We start from the raw sequence: 12,675 nt of genomic DNA on the forward strand, positions 1-12,675 counted from the left end.
TTTCATTCATTTAATAAGAACCTGTTAGGTATAAGGTACCATGATGGGCATTGGAAAGACTACAAAAATGTATAAAGTGGCATAGGACTAATATAATAAAACAATGCCATAGGAGCTCAAAGGAATAGAGATGGTTTCCAGGGAAAGGATCAGGAAAGATTTCATGGAGGTGACAGAACAAGAACTAGGCTGAGAAGAGTGAAAAGAATTCTGTTCGATAGCTGAGCAGATACCTGAGCAGATACTCCATTCATTTATTTAGTGTATATTTCTTGAGCTATAACCTGTGCCCCAAAATGTCATGGGTGAAGAGGCAGAGGCAGATACACTCAAGAATACTGGCATAATTACCAGCAGACTGGCCATTAGGGCTGTGGTAAGAGAAACTGCTCTCGAGATACTGATTGGACTTGAATTGACTCATGAAGGGCCCCGAATTCCGAGTCTGGGCTTCACTTCTGGGCAACATGAAGCCATTAGATAACCTAACCTCCTGGTTAGATTTATAACAGGGAGAGGAACAGCAGTCTCAGGTTTAACTTGGGTAAAGAGAGAAAGGAGTCAAGGAAAGGCGGCAGAGTCTGCTGGAAATGCTTCTGGACATGAAGATGTGTCAGAACTAGTGTTACTGATTTGGAAGTCACACAGAGATGGTGTTTAAAGCCACCAATTTGCAAGAGTTTATCTAGGGAGGATGACTATGTAGACTAGAGTGACAAGAGAATAAGATCAAAGAGACCACACTAGAAAATAGGAAACTGAAGGAGTGGACAGTGGTCAGAAACAGGAGAACTGTGGGGCAATGGTGTCTCAGGCATCCAGAAAGCAGAATTTCATGAAACAGGGAGTAAACAACCTACCTTATGCTACAGAGAGGTCACACAGAATGGAAACTGTAAGTGAGCAATTAGGAGCACTTGATAAAACAGTGAGAAGTTTTGTAGTTTTGTGGGAGCCAAAGCCAAAATACTGTGGCTTTTGAAGAGTGAGTGAAAGGGAGGAAGAGACAAAAGCTAGGCAGAATACTCTTTCAAGAAATAGAGCTAAATGGGCTCTAGCAAGGGATAGCAGTATCTTGGCCAAGGAAAGAATTATTTAAGATAGGGGCAATCTGAGAGCATTTCTACGTTTTAGGGAAGGAGCCAGAGAAAGTGAAAAATTAAAGATACAGGTAAAAATCGAATAAACTGATATAGTGAGAATGCATAATCTAGGAAGTACTTTATAAGAAGCAATAAGTAGAGAACAAATGCCATGGTTTTCCCAGATCCCTAAAACCCACCACCACAGACTCAGGCACATGTTGAGAAAAAAAGACAAAGGAAAAAAATAGGAAACTCCAGTCAGGACCAGGAACATAAGAAATGAAACACAGTTGTCCAGCACTTGTGAGGAGAATCCTCACCCAGGGGAACCTGAAGAACATTCTAGGATGACATCTCTGTACATGCCTATTGCCTCTACTGCCAAAGCACTGCAGTTGTTCCTGGCAATCCAATGAGTCCTGAGAGGGACGTCAGGCCCTGTTTTCAAAGACTGGTGCTTGCAGGCACCTCTTGAAAAGGGCAGGAGGGATTTCCCAGCTGTGGGTTTGATGGATTCAGTGAAGTCTGTGGAAGTGACAGAAGAATGAGGAAGGGTCCCTTTATACCAAAAAAGCAGTAAAGGGTAGGCTGCCTTGGTTCACCTATTCTTGGCCAAAGCGGTATAATTCTTGATGGCATTTTAATTAGTTAAGTAGAGGAAAATTAATTAGAATGAGCAAGTAAAATTTAGCATATTACGTAAACGAATTCTAATAAATTCCTCAGAAAACAACCCCAAATATTTCACTGAGAGGTGCAGGAAGTTTACTGTTGAATTTCTAGGGTGAACACTTTGAGGAAAGCACAGGTCCCTACAAAATCTCCAGTTGCTCCCACTTTCTAAAGGGCATCTCCCTACTGACCACAGAGCAAGGTTATGTTGTAAAAGACTCAGGCTGAGGAGAGGCCTACAGAGAGGGCTACAGGTGTTACAAATTATCCCAGGGACTCTTGGTTTAGCCTATTAGAAGGTTAATCCTAATTCCTGTAAATGAACCAGATTTGAAAACAGGTGTTTAAGGAACAGAAGCGGCCCCAATGCCATGGCTCACAAAGCAGCCAGGCAAGTAGCATGTTCGGTGCACCGTTCAATGGTAATAGGTTTACTGATCCAAATGAAGCCTAAATTGGGGATAGGGGAGAGCATTTTACCCTATTTGACCTCTTAGGAATGTCACCCAGGGTGTCCTGGGGGAAGCAGAGCAGATAGGAGGAAAATGCGGACATGGCCCTCCCCCCACCTCCCCATCTGAGGTGGCTCCTTGTTACGGAACTGAAATAGAAAAAAGAAAATGTTTCCAATTACTTTTGCAATTATTTTGTCATTATTTTATGTATTGGAGTAGGTCAATATTTGTCAAGTTCTCCTGCTTGGTCTCCACTATTAGGTCAGAGTGGAGCCCACAAACACTACAGGGGCAGCATCGCCTCCTCCAAATCTCTCCCAGCCCACATCCCTGAGGCCACCCTCTGTCTCCACAGACCACAGATACACAGGGACCCTCCCTAAAATGCTGACAACTCTTCTCAAGCATAGGCTGGGCAGGAAGGATGTGGGTGGAATATATCACAATTTTGGAGGTCTAAAGTTCCACATTCTATGGCATTGTTATTTCACCAACCCTAAATTTCTTTAAAAAAAAATATTTAAGTCAATCTGTCTATGGACAGAGAAAATTACATGGATTGTTAATTCTGTTTATGCTTTTTTGCACAGAGATCATTGGGTTTTCAGACCACAAGTTCTCCACATACATACACACATCACATTTTACCAGCCTGCATGTGCTTCTTTACAAATGTTAATATGTCTTTGTTAATGGGAATTCTTGTATTGGGTGTATATATATGCACTATATACAGTTTTGGAGCGATTTTTGCCTTCCTATTTCCCATTATTTTCTAAAATAATAGTTTCCCTACTTGAAAATGGAATACTTGTTTATTATAGAAAATTTAGAAAGTAAAGGAAAGCACAAAGGAGAAAATAAGAATCATTCATAAGCCCCTACCCAGGAATAAACACTCTCATTTTGGTATATATACTTCTAATCTGGTTTTCTATGCATAAATACACTTTTTTTTCCTCCAAAGTAGTATTATACTATGTATACTATTTTATAAAGAGGTTTTTTTCCACTTAATATGTAACAGACATTTTTCTGTATCATTAAATATTCTTCAAAGCATAATTTTCAGGAGATGCATAATATGCCATACTACGCATATGCCTAAAGTTATTCAACCATACCCTATTGTTGGCTATTTAAGTTATTGCCAATATTTTGTTATCATTAGCCACATTATGTTGAACATCCTTTTATCCGTGCTTAAATCCAGAATTATTTCCTTAGGGTAAAATCTTGTAAATTAAGTTGCTGAGTCATTGGGATTAGGCAATTATTAAGGCTTTCTATATATTGTAAAATGGCTTTTCAGAAAGATTATATCAATTTACATTCCTACCAGTGGTGCATCAAAGTGCATTTTCCCCTATTTTCCAACACTAGTTTTCCCACTATTTTGACATTATATCTTTTTGGAATAGAACTTTTTCTGACCGTTGTCTCTAAACCGGTAAATGAAGGGCATTAGACCTGTCAGGCAAAACTGGCAGTCAACATATTAAATCTGATCACTGACCACTGTTCTAACGCGCCTCCCATACTCTCACTTTCTATGGCTAATCTGTCCTTTTTCATCCACACAAAATGTTTCTGATCATATATCTAAATACTCTTAAGTAAAAATAAAGGCAATTTCAAACAGTTGGGGATAGAGATTCCAAATATGGTTCTATAAAATGTAATGAGGTTTTGAATTGTAAAACTCTCAGTTGAGGGGAGAGTTCTTGGCAATGACTGTGATACTAACAGGAAGATCTAAAAAGTAAACAGCTCAGATCCCTGAACGGACCTCTGAGGAATGAAAGCTGGGTAAAAGCTAGCAGGAGTGAACAGAACAATATCAGAGTAAATAGACTGTACCGATTCCAAGAGATAAGACTGATGAAATCCAGTGTAGCACTAATATATCCCACCCACACAGTTATATAAATAGGATTGTGGAAGAGAGCTTATGGAAATGTGTGCCCTAGGGAAAAAAAAAAAGAAAGAAAGAAAGAGAAAAAAAAATGCAGGCTGTGTCAGGTCAAGGCAGTGGGCTTGCTTTGTGTAATGAACAAACTATACCTCCCCAAAGAATCCTCCTAAAACTGGATCTGAGCCTGGTAGGGTAGTATAAAATAGGGTGTATTGAAAATAATTTCTTTTAACTAGTAATGCTAGTCCATATGAAGTTATGATCTACATCCAATTTCTCATCTAAAATAGTTTGGAGCTCAATAATTAGTATGAAAGGTAACTTCTAGAAATGTTTGACAGAGAAACCCATTATTTCTGTGTGAGGCTGCCACCTGGCCTCCACATCCACCAAAGTAGTAAATGAGTCCCAGAATGCTTAGGAAAAGCTGACACACTGAACTAATCTTTAATTTATTGATTTGCTACCACACTGAAAAAAAGTAGGATATCAATAAATGGCTTTTGTTAAGAAGTTAAGGTCCAAGAAGAAACAGTAAGGGTTTGCTGGAATACACTGAGTACAACAAGGTTTATAGAAAATAAAATCAAGGGCTTCTGGGAGAAAATTGATGTCTGGTAAGGACACAAGAGCATCAACCAATATAAACTTTAAGATCAACAAACCTGAAGATCTATTTTATTATGTCCTTCCTTTTTTTCTGCCCTCTTATTTGTACAAAATAAAAACCAACAACAATAAACTGGAAATTTTCAGATGAACTAATCTAAAAACAGTAAGTGAAATGAATAATTTAGAACTCTAGGATCCCACAAAATATGACTTTGTAACTTATGACTTTATGCTTAATTATAATTATCAATTAAAGAAATGTCTGTATGAAAATTAAAAATAGGGAATCCTAAAATGATAAAACTAAATAAAAAGGAAAGTAAAAGAGAAAAGGCAATGATGTAAAATAAAAATAATCCTTAATTCTGAAGTTGAAAAGGGCCCCTGAACACATTTAAATTACTTCTTGCTCTTGCAGTCTTATATTACTCTTTCATAAGAAGAAATTGTAAAATTTTCATTTATACACAAGAGAAAATGTTGTTGAAACATATATTCTGAGCATGTATATGACATTAATAATTTGGAAATGTGCAAAATTATTTCTTTTTAATAAACATGGAAAGTTGATTTTGAATAAAATTTTAGGTAGATTTTATAATATATATGTGGTATAACTTTTGAGAAGTTTTGATTAATGAAGAGCAGACTGACTCATGATGCCATCCCTCAATGCAGCTATGAAAATTTTTGTATGTTCCTTTCCAACATTTTTTATTTGTATTAATGTTTATTACATAGTTACCATAGGTTTCATAAAATTGGGTATCCTCTTTTCATTAACAGTATATCAGAAGCATTTTTAATATTACTATATGAGAGCTACCAAATAGTTCTCCCAGTGTGTCATAATTTTTTATTGCTCATATTGGACATTGAATTACATTTATGTATTGCTACACTATAAAAACCATGGTGATGAACATCTTCATGCATAATGTTTTGATTGCCTATGCAGATTGATTGCAAAGATGACAGCAGTTCTTCCCCTTCTAGTATCCATGCCTCTTGCCCTGTAACTGTGAGTGCAGTGCCCCCTGCTCTGACTCTGAGCTCAGCCATGTGACTTGCTTGGCAAAAAGGACATTAGAAACCATGATGCATGCAGGTGCTTTCACACTGGAGCTTGGCTCCCTTGCTCTCCTGGGAACTCTTGTCACCATATCAACAAGCCCGAGCTACCTTGCTGAATGATGAGACACATGGCCAAGTTGCTGCCATCCCTTCTGCAGACCTGCGAACCATCAGACATGTAAGTGAAGCCATCCTAGATCACCCAGCCACCAGTCAGCTCTCCAACTGAACACTGAGATTTGAGCAAACCTTGCTGAAATCAGGAGAGCTGGCCCAGACAAGAAGTAACACCAGTGACCCAAGGAATCATGAGACATCATGAGTTATTATTTCAAACCACTTTGTTTTGGAGTGGCTTGTTATACAGCAAATACCATTAATATAGATTTTTAAAATTTCCTTATGCTACATTCCCAGAAATGAATTTACTAGGTCAAAGGGCAAGTACACTGACTTTAGTGTGATAACTTTAGTTATCACATTCAGTGATAACAAATTATTGTAAACAGTCTACCTTCTCAACATGCAGTAGCCCCAAGAATGAATTAGCCATTATGTAACTATTGTCTGAGTGGTTCCTAAAGTCTTCAAAGACTCTTCTTCAGTGAGCCAGAATGTGGTATTTGAGGTATTGATGGGCTAAAGGAGAACCCCTTGCCAGGATTTCCTTAACACCCAAAATTTGAACCTCCAACTCTGATAAAGAGACATGTCCCAGGTCCCAAATCTGCTACTAAGGTGGGATATTTCCTGTCCTTGGGCATCCTTACTCTTAGGCCTGATGAGGTCCACTCTAAAGCAGTGAAGCCATTCTATCTCTTACTTTCTTTCACTCATTCATTCAAAACATATTTACTCAGAGTTTATTAGATAATGAAGCAGGTGTTGGGAGGCAGCAAGAAAATGCCTCCTACCTTCAGGATGCTTAGTCTTCTAGAAGAGAGGATACATGTCTAACCACAGAGATCCTGGCAGCAATCTCCAAACTTTCTATTAAAATATAACCTGAAACACTCTGCTCACAGACACCCAGTTCCTACCTTGATCCTAATTTAATTTCTTTTGGCTTCAGTAGTAGAGTAAAAGTAATTTAGAATAAAAGTAATTTTTATATTGATTACCTGGTGAAATGATAATATCTTGGATATACTGAGTGAAATAAAATATATTATTAATTTCACTTGTCTCTTCTTTTAATGTAATTATCACTAAAATTTAATGTATGGCTCACATTTGCAGCTCACATCATATTTCTGTTGGACAGTGTTGCCCTAAATACTTTCAAAGCCTGGATGAAAAGGATGCTGATTTAAACCGAGCAGTAAATAAATTAATTGAATGAAGTTAACTGCAATCTGGATAGGGGTGAAGACTCACATGAAACAACAAGAATGGGTCCAAGTGTGGATGTGAAGTTCTCTCCTTGATGTAGAAACTTGGAAGATTAGCTAACCCTTCGGCTGGTAATACGAAATCATCATAGATGCATGTAGCCCTCAATCCCCACATCCCATCTCTCACCTCTGATCACATCCTGGCCATGACTTGTTAACCCAATAACCAACTCTGCTCACCCACTAGAGGAAATACTCTAATGGGTAAGTATCAATATATTATCCAGATTGGGAAAGGCTTGAATGAAATAGAAATATAATGAAATAAATCAAGCCCATAGTATTAAAAATTTTGTGTTATATTCAGGAAAAAGTTTTACCATTAGGACAATCAGTATGTATATGTTATTGAAGTATTTTTAGAAGATTTGGTATATTAGGGATTCTGACAGGTTATTAAGCTTTGTGATTCCAACATAAAAAATGTGTAAATACTTTTAGAATTGTTTTGAAAGGATTAAGAGAATTTTTCAAAACATGCTAAATAATACTAGAATGTTTCAGAGAATTTCTTCATGCTTATCATTTGTTTTACTATGCTTCCAAGTTAATGCAGTAGATTTACAAGAGTTTTTTAAGTGCTTGGGAAGTTTCCCCTTGTTAGAGTCAATCATTTGCCCTATCAGTATTCAAATTTGTATAAAAGAAAATAATATCTATTAAATAATTGGTGCATTTTTAAATGCTTAAGAATTTGTTTAAGCTGGATTTGTAGATAGGACTTGTTTAAAGAGTCTCTGTTCTTTTCAACTTGAGTTAATTAAATAATCTAAGAAAAAGTAGAATTATTTGTTCTTATTTTAATAGATTTTTATTTTTAAAAGCTTAATAAAATATATTTCATTTTTTAAATTTTTATGAATTATTAATTTAAAACTCAAGTATTATAAGTGGTTCTTTCTATGCACAAAAGCCCTACTCAGGACATGAAAAAAACATGCACAGCAGCAAGGGAAGGTATCCAAAATTCTTGGGGGAAAGCCAAGTTCATCCTTGTATACAAATTATACTTGTTATTGAGTAATATTTCCACTAGAGATTAAAAAGCCAATCTTATATGAGATAAGAAAGTTGTGTTGGATATCAACTTAGACTCCATATCTGCCTCAAAAGGCCAAACATCTCCATCCTTGGAAGCAGTTGCCTGGTCATGCCCAGGAAATGGCTGTGGGTTGTGGGCAAGCCCTCTGTGAGCAACCCTTCAACCAAGAGGACCACGTTGGTTCAGGGGTGCTGGATGGCTCGTACCATGAAGCATTCCACTTTTGGCAAAGGCCTCAAACAGTATCTTCATATTGCCTGGAACTGGGAGTAGAAGGACAATAAAAACCACGTGAGGGGTCTCTTAGAGCCCTGAAATTTCTATCTCATTGTTATTAAGAGAACCAAAGTTGAGCCTATCCCAGAAAGAGGACTCATTTCTAATTACAACAGTCCCTAAAATATATTCTGTATGCCCACCCTGGCAACCATGTCAAAATGCTGGTCCACATATGCCTCATTTGTTGATGCTCCATACTTTCCTTTCAGAGAGAAGCAGGAAATAAGACTGAAAACACAGTTTGAGGCCACATTGTGGAGGGCCTTAAACAAAGACCAAAGAGCATTTACTCTGTTTAAAAGGCAGTGATGGGTTGGTGACGGTTTTAAAGTAGAGGATCAATCTTTTCCAGTAAGCACACATCCAGGGAGAACCTAGAGGGAAGAGGCCAGTTAAGAGGTATTGCAAGAGGGACTGAAGATCTGATCTAGTGCTGTGTAAGTTGTAGGGTGACTGTCTCATGGTCCTAATCAGGACGCTTTTGTGAGTTAAAGAGGGTGTTAACAGGATGGGATACTGGGCGGGTGTAAATCCAAACTGTCCTGAGAACACTAGGGTGTATGGTTACTCTAGCCAGGGGGAAGGTAAAGGAAGAAAGATGAGAGAGAAATGTGAAGAAAAAAAGCAAAAAGGGGCTTCCCTGGTGGTCTAGTGGTTAAAATTCTGCGCTTCCACTGCAGGGGGTGTGAGTTTGATCCCTGGTCAGGAAGTTCCACATGCGGTGAGGTGCAGTCAAAAAAAAAAAAAAAAAGCCTTAGTGATTTACCAGATTCAAGAGGTGAAGAGGAAGAGAAGAGTCAAACATGACACTGAACTCTGGATAACTTGGAGAATACTGGTACCGTTAACATAAACAGGGCATACCTGGGTGCTGGGTAAAGGGTGGAGGTAATCAGGTACGGATGTCAAGCAATCAACAAATGCTGGATTAAAGCCTGACCAGGTCTGGGTATAGAAATATGGGACTCAGCTCCATAAGAAGGAAGGTAAAAGAAGACAGAGAAGAGTTTTGGAAATATTGTCGGGGGGGAAAAGGAAGGGTAGGCAGTGAAGGAGTGGACAAAGGGGTCAGAAATATACAATGGGGAAAACTGAGCGTGATCATTACAACAAAGGCTTCCAAGCAAGTTTGGAGAAAACAGGAGAACAATGGTACGAGACACTACAGGAAACACCAGGCTGAGAAGAACTGAACCAAAAACTACTGGATTAGGGATCAGGGAGTTACCAGTGAATGTCAAGAACATCTCTTTAGAGAAATGGGAACTACAGCTAAATTGCAAGAAAGTAGTGAGTGGTGATGAGAAAATGGAAACACAGAGAATAGACTATTCTCTCTTAAATGTTTGATAATGAAAAGAAGGAGAAAGACAGAAGGGTGCTGGAGCATAATCCTACCCTGTACAGAAAACATATTTCCAACAGCTAAATTCAGGTTCTCTACCCAGGTAAGACCTACAAGAAAACCACCTGATTCTCTTGGGTTCTGTATATTCATTTTGGAGAGAGCCCAACAAAGCCCATATAATAACCTACAGCATGTTCACTTCTGTTTGAAGTCTCTCAGTGACTGTAAATTCTGGATCAATTGTTTTGGTTGAATTCAAGTCAAGTGGTTCTTTGTGTTATTGGAATTTTGTCAAAAATCTTATATCTCATTCAAATTTCCATGTTATTGCTATTTAGAAGACTGTCAATTTAGGAATATTCCATCTTCTAAATACAATTTTAATTTTCAAGTTACCAAAGTAAAGGTTTACTTTCACCTTAAAAAGGTGGAAAGAGGGGACAGGGAGAGGAAGGTGGGAAGAAAATAGAGAAGAATAGCAGCTCACTATACTTTATTTATTTATTTATTTATTTGTTTGTTTTTTGCGGTACGCGGGCCTCTCACTGCTGTGGCCTCTCCCGTTGCGGAGCACAGGCTCTGGACATGCAGGCTCAGCAGCCATGGCTCACGGGCCCAGCCGCTCTGCGGCATGTGGGATCTTCCCGGACCGGGGCATGAACCCGTGTCCCCTGCATCGGCAGGTGGACTCTCAACCACTGCGCCACCAGGGAAGCCCCTATTTATTTTTTATATACTGTATATATGAAAGTAAAATAAGGTAAATAAAAATCTCTCTAGATTTGCTCATTTGAAGGCTGGGTCATTAATCAGGGCAGTACTCCAAGAAAATTTAAATTTACTTATATTACTTATTGTCCTGCCTCCTGCCCACCCATCCCCAATCTTTAGCCCCTTTTCCCATCCCCTTTCTAGCTCATGGTCACTTTCAGTTTACAGCTGAACACCACTCCCCATGGCCCTTTAAACTGGGTTAGGATAACATGACATATGTCACTTTCATAATCCTCAACATCCTTTATCTGCAATTATTTGTTTACTATCTGTCTTCCCACCAATCAATATTCTAAGATGGTAGGAACCATGGCTGTCTTGTGTAAGCTGTGTCAGCACTTAGCACAGTGCCCAGCACAAAGTAGGTGCCCAATAATACTTAGCAAATGAGTAAACACCTAAAGCTCTGAAAAAGGTGATCATCTATTAAGCCTGGTTCTACCTCCTATTCCTGACAGGCCACAGTATTATTTTTTTTAATTCACAGAATCAAAGGTCATAGTACTTCCAAGCAATAGTGATACTTAAAGATGATCTGGTTTAAACATTTATTTTAAGCAATAGATCCTTTTAAAAAAACACACCATCTTATATAGGCTCTAATCTCTAAGTGAAGTAAAGGAGAGCTGCTCTGGTTGAAGCATGGTTGAGGGAACCAAGAGCCCTGCCCATTCTGCCTTTCATTTTCAGGGAAAAACACCCACACACCTCACACAGCTCCATAGAAACTTGGGCCTCCATAGACAACAATTTGAAAACCACAGGACTAGATTAATACCAGTATATTAAAAGCACCTGGAAATCAATAAGAAAAATGACAAATTAACCGATAGAAAAAAGTATGCAAAAGTTATGAAGAGGAAATTCACTAAAGAAGATATACTAATGGTCAATAAAGATATGTAAAGATGAGGAACTTCTCTGCTAATTAGGAAAATGTAGATTGAAACAAGGAAAAAGACTTTACTCATAGCACTGGTAAAAATGCAAATATTATCAGGAAGGTGAGAAACACTGCTATGGAAGTGGAAATTGGGCAGCAATTCCAGTTTTCAATTGTATTTGCCCTTTTACCTAGAAATACTACTTTTAGGAATCTATTCTACAGAAATCGCAGACATGTACATAAAGATAAACATCCTTGAACATATCTTTGTGCATTATTGTTAATAAAGAGAAACTGAAAACAACCTCAGTGACTACAGCAGAAGAAGATTTAAATAAATTATAACATTCATACTATGGAACACTATTTAATCGTTTTTTAATGGCAGATAACAACAAAAACAAATAACGATAAAAGTAAAAGCTGATATAACACTATGTTAAATTGGGAGTTTTAACTGAGGCACCAAGATGCAGTGAATTAGTATACCAAAGTCTGATACCAGCCTAATTTTCAATGCAAATAATCCAAAAACTTGTTACTGAAATCCTAAAACATCTCTCCCTATTCAAAGATACAAAAGGATTGAGTTATGGGAAATTAAAAGGATCTGAGGAATACTTCTCTGAAAGGAACAATTTGCTGAAAGCCATTGATATACAATGAGTATACCACCAAGGGGGGGAGGGTTTGAGGTGCTCCCTGTATATCTCAAGTTAAGAGGCAGGGACTCCAGAGAGACTACTTAGAGAAAGAAACAAACATCCCCTGAAGTTAGGGGGCAAGAGGGGGATACAGTGAACTCATGTCTGATCCCACCTGAAAAATGGCAAAAGAGAGACAGACTGTCTCGCTACTCATGGATGAGCTGAAGGAGTGGTGGCTGTGCTGGGGGTGGCCCTCACTACCAGAGCTGATGGAAGCAAAGAGACTTGAGAGATGCCCATGAGCCAGGTGTGGGCTGCAGGGGAGAAACAAGCAGCTTGATGTCTTCTCGGGGCCTATCTAATTGGGCCGTTTGAAAGGGTGGACCGACCTCAGCTGAAAGTAGTAGTGTATTTCTAGGAACTACATAGTGGGAAAGAAGTTCATCATTCTTATCAAGGGAAATACAGGTGGGAACTCCCTAGTGGCTGGGG

This window comes from Aethalodelphis obliquidens, unplaced genomic scaffold, assembly GCF_003676395.1.
Source record: "Aethalodelphis obliquidens isolate GAN/ISIS:26980383/991018 unplaced genomic scaffold, ASM367639v1 scaffold32, whole genome shotgun sequence".
NCBI lineage: Eukaryota > Metazoa > Chordata > Mammalia > Artiodactyla > Delphinidae > Aethalodelphis > Aethalodelphis obliquidens.